Raw genomic sequence first — 16,907 nt, 5'->3', positions numbered from 1 at the left:
AAACACTACACGCGAGTAACACCAGTGGTCTCTGCTGAACGTTCTTTATATATCCTACCTGGCCTGGTAAAAATACTACACGCGAGTAACACCAGTGCTCTCTGCTGAACGTTCTGTCACAGATAATTGCAACTAGTAATTTACATACCTGCGAGTGGCGTGTACGTATAAGTTACATTGAAATGCTACTATATCCTCTGGGTAGTTCACTCTACTTTCCGGTCTGTGTAGTTTTTTTAATTGTTTTCGAGCCTTTTCAGGCTCATCTTCAGATGGACCATACAGGAGGCACATATTCATATTTGTGGTATAAGAGTCCTCAATACACTCTTATCGACGATTAAATTAACCAGTTGTAAGTAGGCTGTTTAGGTTTTTATATTGGTAACGCCACGTAGCACCCTGTATGAAAATCACTGGCTGTGCTGTGTGCAGTCTGTGGCTGGTTAGCATTGTTGTAATATTCGCTATTGTAGTGTTGGGCAGTTGGATGTGAACAGCGCGTAGCGTTGCGCAGTTGGAGGTGAGCCGCCAGCAGTGGTGTATGTGGGGAGAGAGATGGCAGAGTTTTGAGAGCGGATGATCTGGACGTGTGTCCATCAGAGACAGTAAATTTGTAAGACTGGATGTCAAGAACTGATATATATATTATGACTTTTGAATACTATTAAGGTAAATACATTGTCTGTTCTCTAGCAAAATGTTTCATTTGCTAAATATGCCTATCAGTAGTTAGTGCCTTCAGTAGTTAGAATCTTTTATTCAGCTGGCAGTATTGGCGCTCACTGTTTTGCAGTAGTTCGAGTAACGAAGATTTTTCTGAGGTAAGTGGTACATGAAAGGTATAGGTTATTGTTAGTCAGGGCCATTCTTTTGTACGGATTTTTGAAAGGCAGATTGCGTTGAGCTAAAAATATTGTGTGTAAGTTTTTTTTTTTTTTATTTTATTCTCCGCAAGCCACCCAACGGTGTGTGGCGGAGGGCACTTTACGTGCCACTGTCATTACCTCCCTTTCCTGTTCCAGTCGCGTATGGTTCGCGGGAAGAACGACTGTCTGAAAGCCTCCGTGCGCGATCTAATCTCTCTAATTTTACATTCGTGATCTCCTCGGGAGGTATGAGTAGGGGGAAGCAATATATTCGATACCTCATCCAGAAACGCACCCTCTCGAAACCTGGCGAGCAAGCTACACCGCGATGCAGACCGCCTCTCTTGCAGAGTCTGCCACTTGAGTTTATTAAACATCTCCGTAACGCTATCACGGTTACCAAATAACCCTGTGACGAAACGTGCCGCTCTTCTTTGGATCTTCTCTATCTCCTCCGCCAGACCGATCTGGTACGGATCCCACACTGATGAGCAATACTCAAGTATAGGTCGAACGAGTGTTTTGTAAGCCACCTCCTTTGTTGATGGACTACATTTTCTAAGCACTCTCCCAATGAATCTCAACCTGGTACCCGCCTTACCAACAATTAATTTTATATGATCATTCCACTTCAAATCGTTCCGCACGCATACTCCCAGATATTTTACAGAAGTAACTGCTACCAGTGTTTGTTCTGCTATCATATAATCATACAATAAAGGATCCTTCATTCTATGTATTCGCAATACATTACATTTGTCTATGTTAAGGGTCAGTTGCCACTCGCTGCACCAAGTGCCTATCCGCTGCAGATCTTCCTGCATTTCGCTACAATTTTCTAATGCTGTAACTTCTCTGTACACTACAGAATCATCCGCGAAAAGCCGCATGGAACTTCCGACACTATCTACTAGGTCATTTATATATATTGTGAAAAGCAATGGTCCCATAACACTCCCCTGTGGCATACCAGAGGTTACTTTAACGTCTGTAGACGTCTCTCCATTGATAACAACATGCTGTGTTCTGTTTGCTAAAAACTCTTCAATCCAGCCACACAGCTGGTCTGATATTCCGTAGGCTCTTACTTTGTTTATCAGGCGACAGTGCGGAACTGTATCGAACGCGTTCCGGAAGTCAAGAAAAATAGCATCTACCTGGGAGCCTGTATCTAATATTTTCTGGGTCTCATGAACAAATAAAGCGAGTTGGGTCTCACACGATTGCTGTTTCCGGAATCCATGTTGATTCCTACGTAGTAGATTCTGGGTTTCCAAAAACGACATGATACTCGAGCAAAAAACATGTTCTAAAATTCTACAACAGATCGATGTCAGACATATAGGTCTATAGTTTTGCGCATCTGCTCGACGACCCTTCTTGAAGACTGGGACTATCTGTGCTCTTTTCCAATCATTTGGAACCCTCCGTTCCTCTAGAGACTTGCGGTACACGGCTGTTAGAATGGGGGCAAGTTCTTTCGCGTACTCTGTGTAGAATCGAATTGGTATCCCATGAGGTCCAGTGGACTTTCCTCTATTGAGTGATTCCAGTTGTTTTTCTATTCCTTGGACACTTATTTCGAAGTCAGCCATTTTTTCGTTTGTGCGAGGATTTAGAGAAGGAACTGCAGTGCGGTCTTCCTCTGTGAAACAGCTTTGGAAAAAGGTGTTTAGTGTTGATCAGAATAAGTAAAGAGCGAATAGTCTGATTACGTTCAGTTCTGCTCAGCTGTTTGAAAATCAAACAATGTAAGCGGATTACCAGCACAGTAATTCAATAATTTTTACAAGGGGACATTCCATATGGCGACCCTGCCAGGATACCTCACTGGAATGTACTGATTTTTTCTTGTAGTTTGTGTAATTAGTGAAGCTATTGTTTATTGTTAGAGCATAATTATAGAGAGAATTTCCTCTGTATTTGTAGTTTTTCATTGTTGTACAGTAAAACAGTTGTGGCATGGATGTAGATTTGCACCAAGTATTTGCAGCTGCGCTTGCAATTAACTAGATACTATTTTCAATGATATGTTAATGTGTTTTCTTATTTTTGCTCTTCAAATTGTGCTTTTCTGTGTTATTGTGTGAAATATTGTGACAATAATGGCGTGTGAAAAACGTAACACTAGGCTCCAAAGTAAACGGAGAAATAATAGTGTTTATGAGTGTAGCTTATCAGCACCACTGTGTAATGAATTAACAGACATTCAAAGTAGTAACTTGGTAACTGTGCATAGGGAAATGGAGCAGGCGGCAAATAATGGTGTAGACAGTGAAACAAATAGTGAACAGGTAAGTATTATCGATCGATCGGTCGGTAACAGCTCGCCTCAGGATTCCGAAATGACAGGACACAATCTTGCAAATACTGTAGATTCAGGTTTTGCGTCCTCACCATTTTCTCAAATAAGTCAAGACACATTTTCTGCTTTTCAAAATGCGAATATTGTCGGTTCAAATGCTCTGTCGAATAGCACTGAGAAACATGTTTCAAACACCAGTGCATTGTTATTACAATGAATGCAACAAATGGGACAAAAGCTTCAAAAGTTAGACTTAATGGAACAAAATCTTCAAAAGTTAGACACAATGGAACAAAATCAAAGAAAAACACAGCAAAAGTTAGACACAATGGAACAAAATCAAAAACAGTCACAGCAACAGCTTCAAAGTTAGACACCATGCTTGAACAAACACGTGAAGGTTTAACTGCTGAGTTACTTAAAATCGAATCTAAATGTCAAAAAGTCTGTAATGAGGTAAAAACACAAATTTGTGAGCATTTTCAACCTATTTTTTCGTGTCATGAAAACGCATTACAGAATCACGAAGCAGCCATAAAAGAACTGCAAACTATTGTTCATGAAAATCACGACACCTTGCAAGCTAAAACTGACTCAGTTGCATCTACTGATTCGGTTACGCAACTTGCAAAAACTCAGAAAAAGTTAAAGGACACAGTAGATACGATTTCAACACAAATGGACACTCTGAAACTTGGTTCAGAAAAACACACTGAGGAAATCAGTTCACTATCGGAGAAAGTAGCCGAACTTTCGGATCAGTTCACTAGGTTATCTACAAAGGTAGATGACGATCTGAATGACACAAGACCTGTAGCCTTCGATGTCACAGAAGAATATGAACAAATTAGGAAATTCAAACAAAATCAGAATCAAATTAATACGCAACACAAAAGAGAAATTCGGGAAGTACAAGATCAGTTGGCACAAATAATACAAGAATTACATATTTCAGAGGAGACTCGCGCTCCAACACGGGAAGAGGGACATAGAAATACGGAACAGCGACAAAATAATAACATAGGGCACTTCAGAAATTATTGAAGAAATTGGCAAAGTACACCGAATTTTGAGATGGAACCGCCGAAACGAAGTAGCAATGACCGATATGCGACTAGCCGACATGATGATTTTGATTATAAGCTGTTCATTACTACGCGTAAATTCAAAACATTTAAGAATTCTGGCAACGACATTCATCCAGAAGCATGGCTCCATCAATTCTCTCATTGTTTTCCCTCCAACTGGTCATTGGAGCACAGGTTAGAATTTATGTGTGGCTACTTAGAGAATGAACCAGCTGTAAGAATGCGATCGTTCATTCACGACTGTCACAGTAAAGAAAAATTTTATCACGTCTTCCTCTCAGCATATTGGTCTCAAGCTACACAAGGCAGAGTAAAACATAGCATCATAATGACGAAACATTTCGAACAATCTGAATTTTCCACTCTTATCTTTCAAACCCATACAGCCCCTCAGAACTCATCCACATTTGCTTAATCAAATTGCCTGAACATTTACGACATATTATTTTGGCGGGACGTTGCAAAGACGACACTGAAGCTTTTCAGGGAATGTTACAAGAATTGGAAATCGACACTGACAATCGCGGAACTCGAAAACAGGATCACAACTATTACAGGTCACATCCGTCACAATTCTGCTATGTTAGAAATAATAACTGGACACGACAAGGCGATTCTTACAATGTAAATCGTGACCAAAACAGACACCACCCATATGACAACCGTTGGCACCGTAGTAATAATTACAGGGAGAGATCATCTCTCCACCGTAATGACTATCACAGAGACAATCAGAGAAATTGACAATATGGGAACCAAAATAATTATCAAGGGAGACAGAATAACTTCAGACGCAACGGTCCACCGTGCAGTTACGATTCCGGGAGACATTCTCCACCACACGACCGACAAAAAAGGAACTATGTAAACTATCGACAAAACGACAGACCTGAATTTCATCAGAACTGACGGGATTCAGACAGGGCAGGGCCCTCTCGACAAGGTGAATTTGTAGAAGTTAGATTTCCAAATCCCAATAACGACGCGCGCCAACAGAGTGATTGTGGTGGTGGTGGTGGTTAGTGTTTAACGTCCCGTCGACAACGAGGTCATTAGAGACGGAGCGCAAGCTCGGGTTGCGGAAGGATTGGGAAGGAAATCGGCCGTGCCCTTTCAAAGGAACCATCCCGGCATTTGCCTGAAACGATTTAGGGAAATCACGGAAAACCTAAATCAGGATGGCCGGAGACGGGATTGAACCGTCGTCCTCCCGAATGCGAGTCCAGTGTGCTACCCACTGCGCCACCTCGCTCGGTGTCCAACAGAGTGACAATAGGCAATGACTCACACCGCTGGCAGCCACAAAACGTACTTATGAAGCTGACGACGTAGCTGCTGTGGCTAGTACTTACGTAAAAATGGAAGATATTAGGGACATCTTACTCCAGGAACACGACGTAAAACATAACAACATTGCATATCCTGGAATTCACATTAGAGTAAATGACGTAAAATTTACGGCAGTACTTGACTCTGGCAGTAATTAGTGAAACAGCCTTTAGCAAATGTAACAAATCGAACGATTGCCCCACACTTCCGTTACATAAGATTAAATTACAAGGTGCAGTCGTTGGAAAAAGTGTAGATGTACGCCAACAAACCAACTTAGAATTCTTTTGTCAAAGCCACAGCTTCTCTATGAACTTTCTTATTGTTCCATTATTGTCGACGGAAATTGTATTGGGAGTAGACTTTTTGAATGAATACAAAGCAATCTAAAACTTTCACGATGCTGAAATAAGTTTAGAGAAAGAAGGTAAGTCAATAGCTTTGAAATATGAAGATTGGCTCGCAAACCATGACGAGGAAATTAATCGGATTTACCTCCTTTTAGAAAACAGTTCGGAATTTTCGACGGAACTTTACACTAACAATCACTCTGCAAGTACTGACAGGGATGATATCGACGGCGTATTTGATACTAATGAGTTAACTCAGAATAAAATTCAAACAATTGAGAATTGTAATGACACTGATAGTCAGGACCTTTTTGAGATTTTACAAGCACATTCCACAGTTTTTTCTCACAAAACAGGAACAATCAAGGGGTTTCAATACCAATGTCGTGTTCGTGAGCATACTAAATTTTGTGTTAGACCATACGTAATTCCGGCACATTATAGGGACCGTGTTAGAAAAGAAATACAATCTGTGGTTGACGAGGACATTATTGAGCCTTCAGTAAGCTCATACAACAATCCATTACATTTTGTTGAGAATAAAATGGATCGATCAGGCTTGTCTTAGATTCGAGACAAATCAATACTATCATCATTCCTGAAACAGACAGGCCGCAAACGTTGGTAGAACTTCTTCAAAATTTTAGTGGTGTAAAAGTGTTGTCTTCTATTGATCTCAGATCCAGCTTTTATTAGATCGAACTTCATCCAGAATGTAGAAAATACACAGCCTTTCTTTGTTTCGGCGTTTGTTATCAGTTTCGGAAACTTCCTTTTGATTTAAACATTTCTTCGGCAGCATTCATTCGCGGGCTAAATTCCATATTACTTGATTTCTTAAAACGTCACATCACCTTATATGTGGACGATTTCCTGATAGTAGAAGCCTCATGGGAACAACATAATCGCATCCTCAACAGTGTGTTACGTATTTTTGCAGAATCTGGAATTACAGTTAACTTGGAAAAGTCTGAATTCGGTAGGACAAAGATGAAGTTTTTGGGACATATTATTTCTTCTGAAGGCATTCAGTCGGACCCTGAAAAGTTAGAAGCAATCAGAGCTTGCAGTTCCATCCACAAAAAACAAGTTCGCAGTTTTCTAGGTCTCGTAAATTTTTACCGTCGTTTTCTAATATGCAAAATCTAGTTACACCAAAACTTTGTTCTCTCACTGGAAAAAAATACTATTGGGAACTGGGACGAACAGGCACAGTTGGAATTCAATTCTTTGAAAGAATCGCTACTTAACGCGCCAATACTAGCTCATCCAGATCTGTCACAAGATTTCTGCCTTAGCACGTATTCTTCTAAAGTCGGTCTTGGTGCCCATTTATTTCAAGAAGCCATAGAAAATGACACTACTGTTCAGAAAACCATTGCTTTTGCTAGCCAAGTGCTAACACAATCTGAAAAAAATTGTTCCGTTACTGAATTAGAAACTTTAGCTATCGTTTGGGCATTTAACAAATTCCGTTTCTTTCTTTCTGGTAAGCACGTAAAAGTATACAGTGATCATCGGGCATTGCAATTTCTTATGTCTTCAAAATTAAATCATGACAGGTTAAAACGTGGGCATTGTTTCTGCAAGAATTCCACTTCACAGTAGTCTACATTCCCGGCAAGGAGAACATTGTTGCGGACGCCTGTCACGCGCACCGGCTGGGCTTGAGAAAAGTAACACAGAAGGCAACCTCGAGAAAAATTTCAGTATTCTTTACATTCAGAAAGTCGCCTTCGAAAACTTCATCACCACATCTTTAAAGGACATTGCTCATGAACAAGATAAAGATCCGATTTGGAAAGACATTAAAAGTAAATGGCATGAAAAGACACACACACAGATTCGGCATTATTATCTGGTTAGAAACAACATACTCTTCAAACGCTGCACTGTTGATGACAAGCTATGCGTACTTTACATTCCTGACGATTTTGTTAATAAGCTCATTTGGTACATTCATTTCAGCTACGCACATTTTGGTCCAAGAAAATGTTATCATATTCTTCGGACGACTTGTTATTTTAACAATATGGAAAAGAGAATTCGAAGAGTCTTGTCTATATGTATACTTTGTCAAAAAGCTAAACAATCTACCATCTCACATCGATCTCCGTTGTTTCCTATCATTCCTTCTAAATTAAAAGAGCCGGCCGCGGTGGTCTAGCGGTTCTAGGCGCGCAGTCCGGAACCGCGCGACTGCTACGGTCGCAGGTTCGAATCCTGCCTCGGGCATGGATGTGTGTGATGTCCTTAGGTTAGTTAGGTTTAAGTAGTTCTAAGTTCTAGGGGACTGATGACCTCAGATGTTAAGTCCCATAGTGTTCAGAGCCATTTGAACCATTTTTTGAAATTAAAAGAATTTACTGCTGTCGATCTCTTGGGACCCCTTGTCAGAACATCGAATGGATTTTCGTACGTTCTAGTCGCTGTTGAACTTACTTAAAAATTTGTTTCTTTCACACCGTTACGTAAAGCCACTGGACGGTCTGTATCCATCGTCTTTGTTAAATATTTCTTACGTGAAGTTGGACACGTTAGTAAAGACATTTCAGATAACGGACCACAATTCAGGTCTGCTGTCTGGTCACGCATGCTTCGGAATCATAAGCTCAAACCTATTTTTATTTCATTGTACTCACTACACTGTAACCCGTCTGAACGGATTATGAAAGAAATCAATAAGCTTTGCAGACTTTATTGTCACAGAAAGCATCAGCATTGGGACAGACATTTACACTTATTTCAAAACGTGCTGAATGAAATGCCTCATGAATCCACTGCTTTAGCAGCTATTCTTGTACTGAAGAATGAAGAACCATCGAACAGAATCAGAGAGATTGTACCTTTTCCGAATACACGTAAACTTCGACACAAAGACATAATTGATTTGGCTATTAAAAATATAAAATCCGCAGCAGACAAAAGGAGAAAACTACACGGTAAAGCAAATGCAAAGAAACTATATATTGGTCAGAAAGTTCTCATTAAAGCTCGTTCATTGTCACATAAGAAGAAACACTTGAGTCACAAATTCTTTCTGATTTACAATGGACCTTACAGAATCCGACGTATACCACATGATAATTGTGTTGAAGTTGAAGCTCTGCGTACTAGGAAGAGTAAAGGATTGCAATACATTTCACATGTAAAACCGTTTATTGAGAGATAATCTGTTTTTTAACTTAGTCTTAGCCACAAAATTTTTCACTTCCCTTTACTAGTACTCTTTGTCACACTTAGAAACTGTTAGCATGCAACTATGTTCTACAGTTAACTATCCAGTCGAGAACCTAGGGACTTATTTAGACAAGTAATTACAAATGCATTGATATAGTGAACAGACGACACAGTGTTATTGTGTGTGTACATTCTTGTTTATTAGTTGCACGATTACATAACGAATATACGGCTTACATACTTAGAACATATACTGCTAATGAGATTTTAATGCAACATTTGGTTTACTTGAAAAGACATTCTTTATTTGAAGTACTTTCTGTGAGATTAAAGATGACTTAGAATTTGGTTTCTGAATCGTCCCCTTAGAAAAATTATTGAATTACTGTGCTGATAAACCTCTTACATTATTTGATTTTCAAACAGCTGAGCAGAACTGAACGTACTCAGACATTTCGCTCTTCACCTATTCTGATCGCCGGCCGGAGTGGTCGTGTTGTTCTAGGCGCTACAGTCTGGAGCCGAGCGACCGCTACGGTCGCAGGTTCGAATCCTGCCTCGGGCATGGATGTATGTGACGTCCTTAGGTTAGTTAGGTTTAATTAGTTCTAAGTTCTAGGCGACTGATGACCTCAGAAATTAGGTCGCATAGTGCTCAGAGCCATTTTGAAATTCTGATCAACACTAAACTGACACACAATATTTTTAGCGCAACGTAATCTGACTTTCAAAAATCCCTACAAAAGAATGACCCTGACTAACAGTAACCTAGCTGTTTGAAAATCAAATAACGTAAGGGGTTTACCAGCACAGTAATTCAATAATTTTTCGAAGGGGACGTTTCACAGTAGTATTAAAGATAGAGGAATCGGGTTTCAATAACGAGGTATCTCGATCCCATTCTTAGCTGTCTCAGTTGGTTCAAAATGCTTTTTAAATAAAGTCTCAAAAAAGTTGAGCAATGTTCTGGTATCATATTTGTTGTGATTAGCAGTTGGAAGACATCCCCCCCCCCTAAAAAGATAAAAAACATGTCATGTAACAATAAACGGGAGGCGGTTCTGACAATAAATGTTAGTAGAGCTACCCATAATTTCTAAACGGGAAAGATAAAGTACATATTTTAATCCCACTATATTAGTAAATGTACATAATGAGATATGAATTATGGTGAATAATTTCAAGTAGTTTTGTTATAGACAAAAGTGTCTGCTATGTTACATCAGAAACAGTTATTTCTACATGAAAAGCTAGGTTATGACGACCACAGAACCTTCCTTCCAAAGTAATTGACCAAAAACGGAGAATTGTATTTATATCACAACACAATGACGTACAGAAACAGTTCCTAGCTGTGACAAATGTAACTGATTTGTCATCACGTCATTACTTTTTCTTGCCCATTGTCATCTTTTATATGTTTTCAGGGGTATTAATACTTAGCATAACTGAAAAACTAATACGAGTATTTTGTGTTATTGTGGTATATCATTGTCTTAATTTGGCACCTTCTGCGACTACATTGTCAACTTACCAGTATGTTCGTGTAATATCATGGATCTACAGGAAGTGTTAAAATGACTTTAAAACTTCCGAATAATACAGAAATCTATTGAGATAACTTACAGAATACGTAGATCAGTCATTTTGTAGCAAACAATCTCACATTGTTCGTAAAAGAGTTAAGTTTCGTTTTGGTTCGATGTGACTACCATTTGCGATGCTTCTTCCCATGCTCGTTGCAGAAATTCTCGCGTAACTTGTGCAATAGCAGCGTAGATTCGTTTTATCAGGTAGGTTAAAATGTTTGCTACAGAAGGAACATACAGTCGGTCGTCAATGAAACTCCAGAGAAAGAAATCCAGTGATGACAAGTCTGTGGAGCCAGGCCCTTCAGGGCTAGTTCACCAACCTGGGAAACGATGGTTGAGGAAACTTTGAACTCCCGTGAGGAAATTAAATGGTGTGCCGTGTTCCTAGTAGTAAAGCGTCCCTCCTAGGTAATCTTCATCGATATGTGGAATTAAAGGAGTTTTCAAGCACGTCGAAAAGCACCATAAAGCTAAGGACACAAAACACATTAACTTTGAGGCTGTCACGAACGTGTTCCAGCGTTGCATGTGGATTCCTGCTGCCCAATAGTCTGCAGCTGTGGGTGTTCACCAAGCCACTGATATGAAATGTTGACTCATCGCTGAAGATTATTGTATTCAGGAATGTCTCGTCGTCCTCTATCCGATGCAACATTCCTGCACAGAATTTCCCACGAGCAACCTTATCTGCAACCCTATCTGCATCACTAATGTGCTGTGCCATTGTGAATCTGTATGGTTCCAAGTGTAAGCGTCTAAGCAGTATTCGCCAAACAGTCTTTTGTGGAATGCCAGTCTCGTGAGAAGCACGTCGCGTCGATTTTTGTAGACCTGTTCGACATAACCATCAAAACATGGGTGACACGGTGGACATGACACAGAGAACCACCTGTCACAATAAAGTTGCTGTGCCGAGAGCAAATTTTAGGCCCACTCTTAGGTTCTTTAACGTATTTGGTGCGAACTTTACGCCGACTAGCTGTAGCAGAGTTCGTTTAGTGAAACCACAACACACAGTGAGCCTGCTCTGCATCACTGAAAGCAGCCATTTTAACTGTGCACTATGCTGGCGCTCCTGGTGGCGGAATGGGGTACTCATGTACTACTTAAATCAAACTTGAGATTGTTTGTTACGAAATGTCACATCTACCGATTCTGTAAGTACGAGGACTATCCACAAAGAACATTACGTTTTGGAATTAAAAATAAATAAAGTATTGGAATTTTTTTTATTATATACAGATGAAAGCCACACTTAAATATTACTTTTCTACATAGTTGCCATTTAAAGTAAGGCACTTATCATAGCTATGGACGAGCTTGGAAATTCCTTCGTCGTAAAATTCGGCCGCCTGCGCCTTCAACCACGTGGCTACCTCTTCTTGAAGCTGTGCGTCGTCATCAAAACGCTGCATAGCCAACCACTTCTTCATTGCTGGGAATAAGTGGAAGTCGCTCGGTGCCAGGTCGGGACTGTACGGCGGATGAGGAAACAACTCCTATTCAAAAGATTCGAGAACTCCACGAGTGGCATTTGCCGCGTGGTCCCGGGCGTTGTCGTGAATCAGCAATATCTTTGAGCCCAACTTTCCCCTGAGCTTGTTTTTTATTGCCCTTCTGAGGTTGTGCAGAGTTTGGCAATACCTTTGAGAGTTTATTGTAGTGCCTCTCTCCAGGAAATCCACAAAAATCACACCTTTTTGTCCCAAAAGACAGTCATTACGTGGTTGAAGGTGCAGGCGGCCGAATTTTACGACGAAAGAATTTCCAAGCTCGTCCATCGCTACGATAAGTGCCTTAATTTAAATGGCAACTATGTAGAAAAGTGGTATTTAAGTGTGGCTTTCATCTGTATGTAATAAAAAAACAATTTCCAGTACTTTATTTATTTTTAATTCCAAAACGTAATGTACTTTGTGGATCGCCCTCGTATATCGATAAATTTCTGTATCATTTCAAAGATGTAAAAGCCCTTTTGAGTCAACCTTTACAAGAAAAGAAATTTAAAATGTCGAAATTCGGATTTTTTTTTAAATTTCCTTCAGTAGATATAAGTTAGTCTATTCTGCTAAGATTCTAGCTCCAAGGAACAATACTAAAGTCACAAAAATATCCAGACATTAAATTCGCCATCCTACCCGACTTTCTCTTAAACATTACTCAACAATAGATTGTAACATAAACTTTATATGATTTGTGCTGTTTGTGTACAATAATAATAAACATCGACGATAACAATATAGATTATTTGCCATATTAATGCGTAACGAAACATTATGTTACGTCTGTATGTCACACTGAGCTGTACACGTTCGCAGGTGACGGCAGATGTAGTCTCCAGAGGCGGGGCGCGCCGAGAAGTAATGAAGCCGTGGTCCGCTGCCGCCTCGCTGCCTTGGACCAGCCGTCAGCGAACTGAACATGGCTGCGTGTCACATTGTCAGGGACGCCTCGGTACGGCCGGCTGGGACCTCACACCCAGTACTGGCGCATTCGAGACTGACGTAACATCCGGCGGAAGCGTAAGAGCAGCCGTGCGGAAAGCGCCGACTGTCTCTCTGCGCTGCTCTCCACATGATTACTGCGGTGTTAGCACGAGGGAAGGACAAACCTGCGCTGAGTACGGCTGCTGGTAAATCATCACGTTCGGCGGAACCTCGTGCCAGAAATAAGAGCACAAAAAACCGCGACCCCGCCACAGTGCACGCTGGCGGTGTCTTCGGTTTACTCCGAGCTGTCAGGTCCGACAAAAACATATTCGTACATATCGCCGCGGACAAGCGACTGTTACATATTAAGGACCCTCAATACCCAATGCCTACTGCACAGTATCGAAACGTGATGAATCAAATAAACACCGCGCTTATACACTGATCAGCCAGGACATTATGACCTGCTATCGGTGTAATTTGTACAGAAATCAGATGGCAGTTATAAGAGTCGAGGGGTATGAAAGGGAAGCACTGGTGGCGAAGCGAGTGAGACAAGATTGTAGCCTATCCCCGATGTTATTCAATCTGTATATTGAGCAAGCAATAAACGAAACAAAAAAAAAGTTCGGAGTAGGTATTAAAATCCATGGAGAAGAAATAAAAATTTTGAGGTTCGCCGATGACATTGTAATTCTGTCAGAGACAGCAAAGGACTTGGAAGAGCAGTTGAACGGAATGGACAGTGTCTTGAAAGGAGGGTATGAGATGAACATCAACAAAAGCAAAACGAGGATATTGGAATGTAGTCGAATTAAGTCGGGTGATGCTGAGGGAATTAGATTAGGAAATGAGACACTTAAAGCAGTAAATGAGTTTTGCTATTTGGGGAGCAAAATAACTGATGATGGTCGAAGTAGAGAGGATATAAAATGTCGACTGGCAATGGCAAGGAAAGCGTTTCTGAAGAAGAAAAATTTGTTAACATCGAGCATAGATTTAAATGTCAGGAAGTCGTTTCTGAAAGTATTTGTATTGAGTGTAGCCATGTATGGAAGTGAAACGTGGGCGATAAATAGTTTGAACAAGAAGAGAATAGAAGCTTTCGAAATGTGGTGCTACAGAAGAATGCTGAAGATTAGATGGGTAGATCACATAACTAATGAGAAGGTATTGAATAGAACTGGGGAGAAGAGGAGCTTGTGGCACAATTTGATTAGAAGAAGGGATCGGTTGGTAGGACATGTTCTGAGACATCGAGGGATCACCAATTTAGTATTGGAAGGCAGCGTGGAGGGTAAAAATCGTGGAGGGAGACCAAGAGATGAATACACTAAGCAGATTCAGAAAGATGTAGGCTGCAATAGGTACTGGGAGATGAAGAAGCTTCCACAGGATAGAGTAGCATGGAGAGCTGCATCAAACCAGTCTCAGGACTGAAGATCACAACACACACAATCGTTATAAGCCCGTCCAGGTGACAGTAGCGTCACCTGGCGAGGAATGATTGCTATTCAGTCACACGTACAGTGCATGTAGTATCAGTGAGCGTGCTGTCACTGTGTGGAATGGGGAAGGGGCGCGATCTTTGACCGAGGGCAGATTGTGATAGCCCAGAGGATCGGCAAGAGTATCTGGGAAACTGCACGAGTTGTCAGGTGTTTGAGGAGTGCCGTGGTGAATGTCTTCAGTACGTGGCGAAACCCAGGAGAAACCACGTCCAGACGTCGTGGAATTGGGCGGCCACCCGTCATTACAGACGTCGGACGTCGTAGGCTGAGCAGACTGGTAAAGTGCAGAATCATCGGTGAACTGTGGCGTAACTAACACACACTTTAATGCTCGACAGAGTATGGTTCAAATGGTTCAAATGACTCTGAGCACTATGGGACTTAACTTCTGAGGTCATCAGTCCCCTAGACTTGGAACTACTTAAACCAAACTAACCTAAGGACATCACACACATCCATGCCTGATGCACTATTCGATCCTGCGACCGTAGCGGTCGACGGTTCCAGACTGTAGCGCCTAGAACCGCCGACCACCCCGGCCGGCTTACAGAGTATGGACAGAGTACAAGTGTGTCTGAACACATATTACACAGAACACTTCTAACGATGGTTCTCCACAGCCTACGATTCATGCATGTGCCAATGTTAACACCACGACGTCGGCAACTACGACTTAAATGGACAAAAGCCATCTGTACTGGACGTTGTTCCAGCGGCAGAGCGTTGCATGGTCGTGGCGATGAGGGGTCGCGAATCCGCCCTCCTCAAGGGGAAGACCTCCTTGACATCAGTACTGCGGGACACAGATAAACTCGTGGCGGTTCCATAATGCTTTGGGGAACATTTCCATGGCATCAATGGGACCAGTGGAGCTCGCGCAAGGAGAATCGTACACTCGTTGCCGACCACGTAAACCCCTTCATGACGATAACGTTCCCCGACGTCAGTGAGGTTTTTCAACAAGATAATGCGCCATGTCAAAAGGCCAGGAGTGTGATGGAATGGTTCGAGGAACCCAGTGCCGAGTTCCAACTGATGTGCTGCCTCCCCAACTCGCCAGATCTGAATCCGATCGAACACACCTTTGATGTGATTCAACTTGGCGTCAGAGCTCATATCCCCTCCATCGGAGTTTAGGGGAATTAAGTGAATTATGAATGCAAATGTGGTCCCTCCAGCGACCTAGCAAGGGCTCGCTGCTTCCATGCCACTATCACAATGCATCGCCGCTGTTATCTTTGCCAAGGGTGGGGCAGACTGGGTATTAGGTAGATGATCATAACGTTCTGGCTGGTGTGTGAATGTGCTCTTTTCAATAGCACAGATAAGCCACCATCGACCAGAATAACAACTAGACCTGAAACCCAACGTAGACTTCCCTAACGAAGTTGCTTTCTGAGTGTAACACTGGACCGGTCAGCTCCGTAAAAGACACTCTGGTCGACATAGGTTGATTGGGGAAGCTTCAACAAAGAGTAGCTAAAGGAAACCGTGTGTAGAACACTAGTGAGATCCATTCTTGAGTACTGCTCTAGTGTTTTTGATCCCCAGCAGGGAGCATTAAACGAACTCATGAAGCAACTACAATACTCGTGTGTTACCGAGACGCTTTGTGAACTCAAAAGGGAATCCCTTGAGGAAAGGCGACCTTTGTTTCTGGAAAAACCGCTGAGAAAATTTAGGGAACCTACAGCTGGAGCGCACTGCTGAACGATTCTCTGTCATGAACGTATACTTAGCTTAAGGATCACTAATATAGAGTAAGAGAAATTATGGCGTGTATTCAGGAATATAAAGTCATTTCTCCCTCACTCCATTTGCGAATAGGACAAGAAAGGAAATGACTAGTAGTTTGTACGGTACCCTCCACCGTGCGCAATATCCTGGGTTGTGGGGTATGTATGTAGATTTAGGCGTAGCTGTGGATGTAGGACCAGATGTAGATACTATCTGGGGTGCCATCCCATGTACGATCTGCTGACATCAACTTTACAGTGGCATGATACAAGACTGGTAGTGTAAATGGTAAGAAACAACGGTCACAAAGGCGAGAAGTACAAAATAATTCACCCGTCGGTCCCCTATTCTACGTTCGAGCATTCCCACACGCCTTCAGTGCCAAGGCACTAGACCGTTTAAGCAAGGATTTCTGACTTTTTTAAGGCGACTGTTCAAGGTCAGGTGGTATCGGACAGCGAATTTTATCGGACAAGACCTGTTTCTAAACTCGAGCAATAGTGGCAGCAAATGTCGC

The sequence above is a fragment of the Schistocerca piceifrons genome, chromosome 7, assembly GCF_021461385.2.
Source record: "Schistocerca piceifrons isolate TAMUIC-IGC-003096 chromosome 7, iqSchPice1.1, whole genome shotgun sequence".
NCBI lineage: Eukaryota > Metazoa > Arthropoda > Insecta > Orthoptera > Acrididae > Schistocerca > Schistocerca piceifrons.
Note: the sequence above shows the minus strand (reverse complement) of the source record.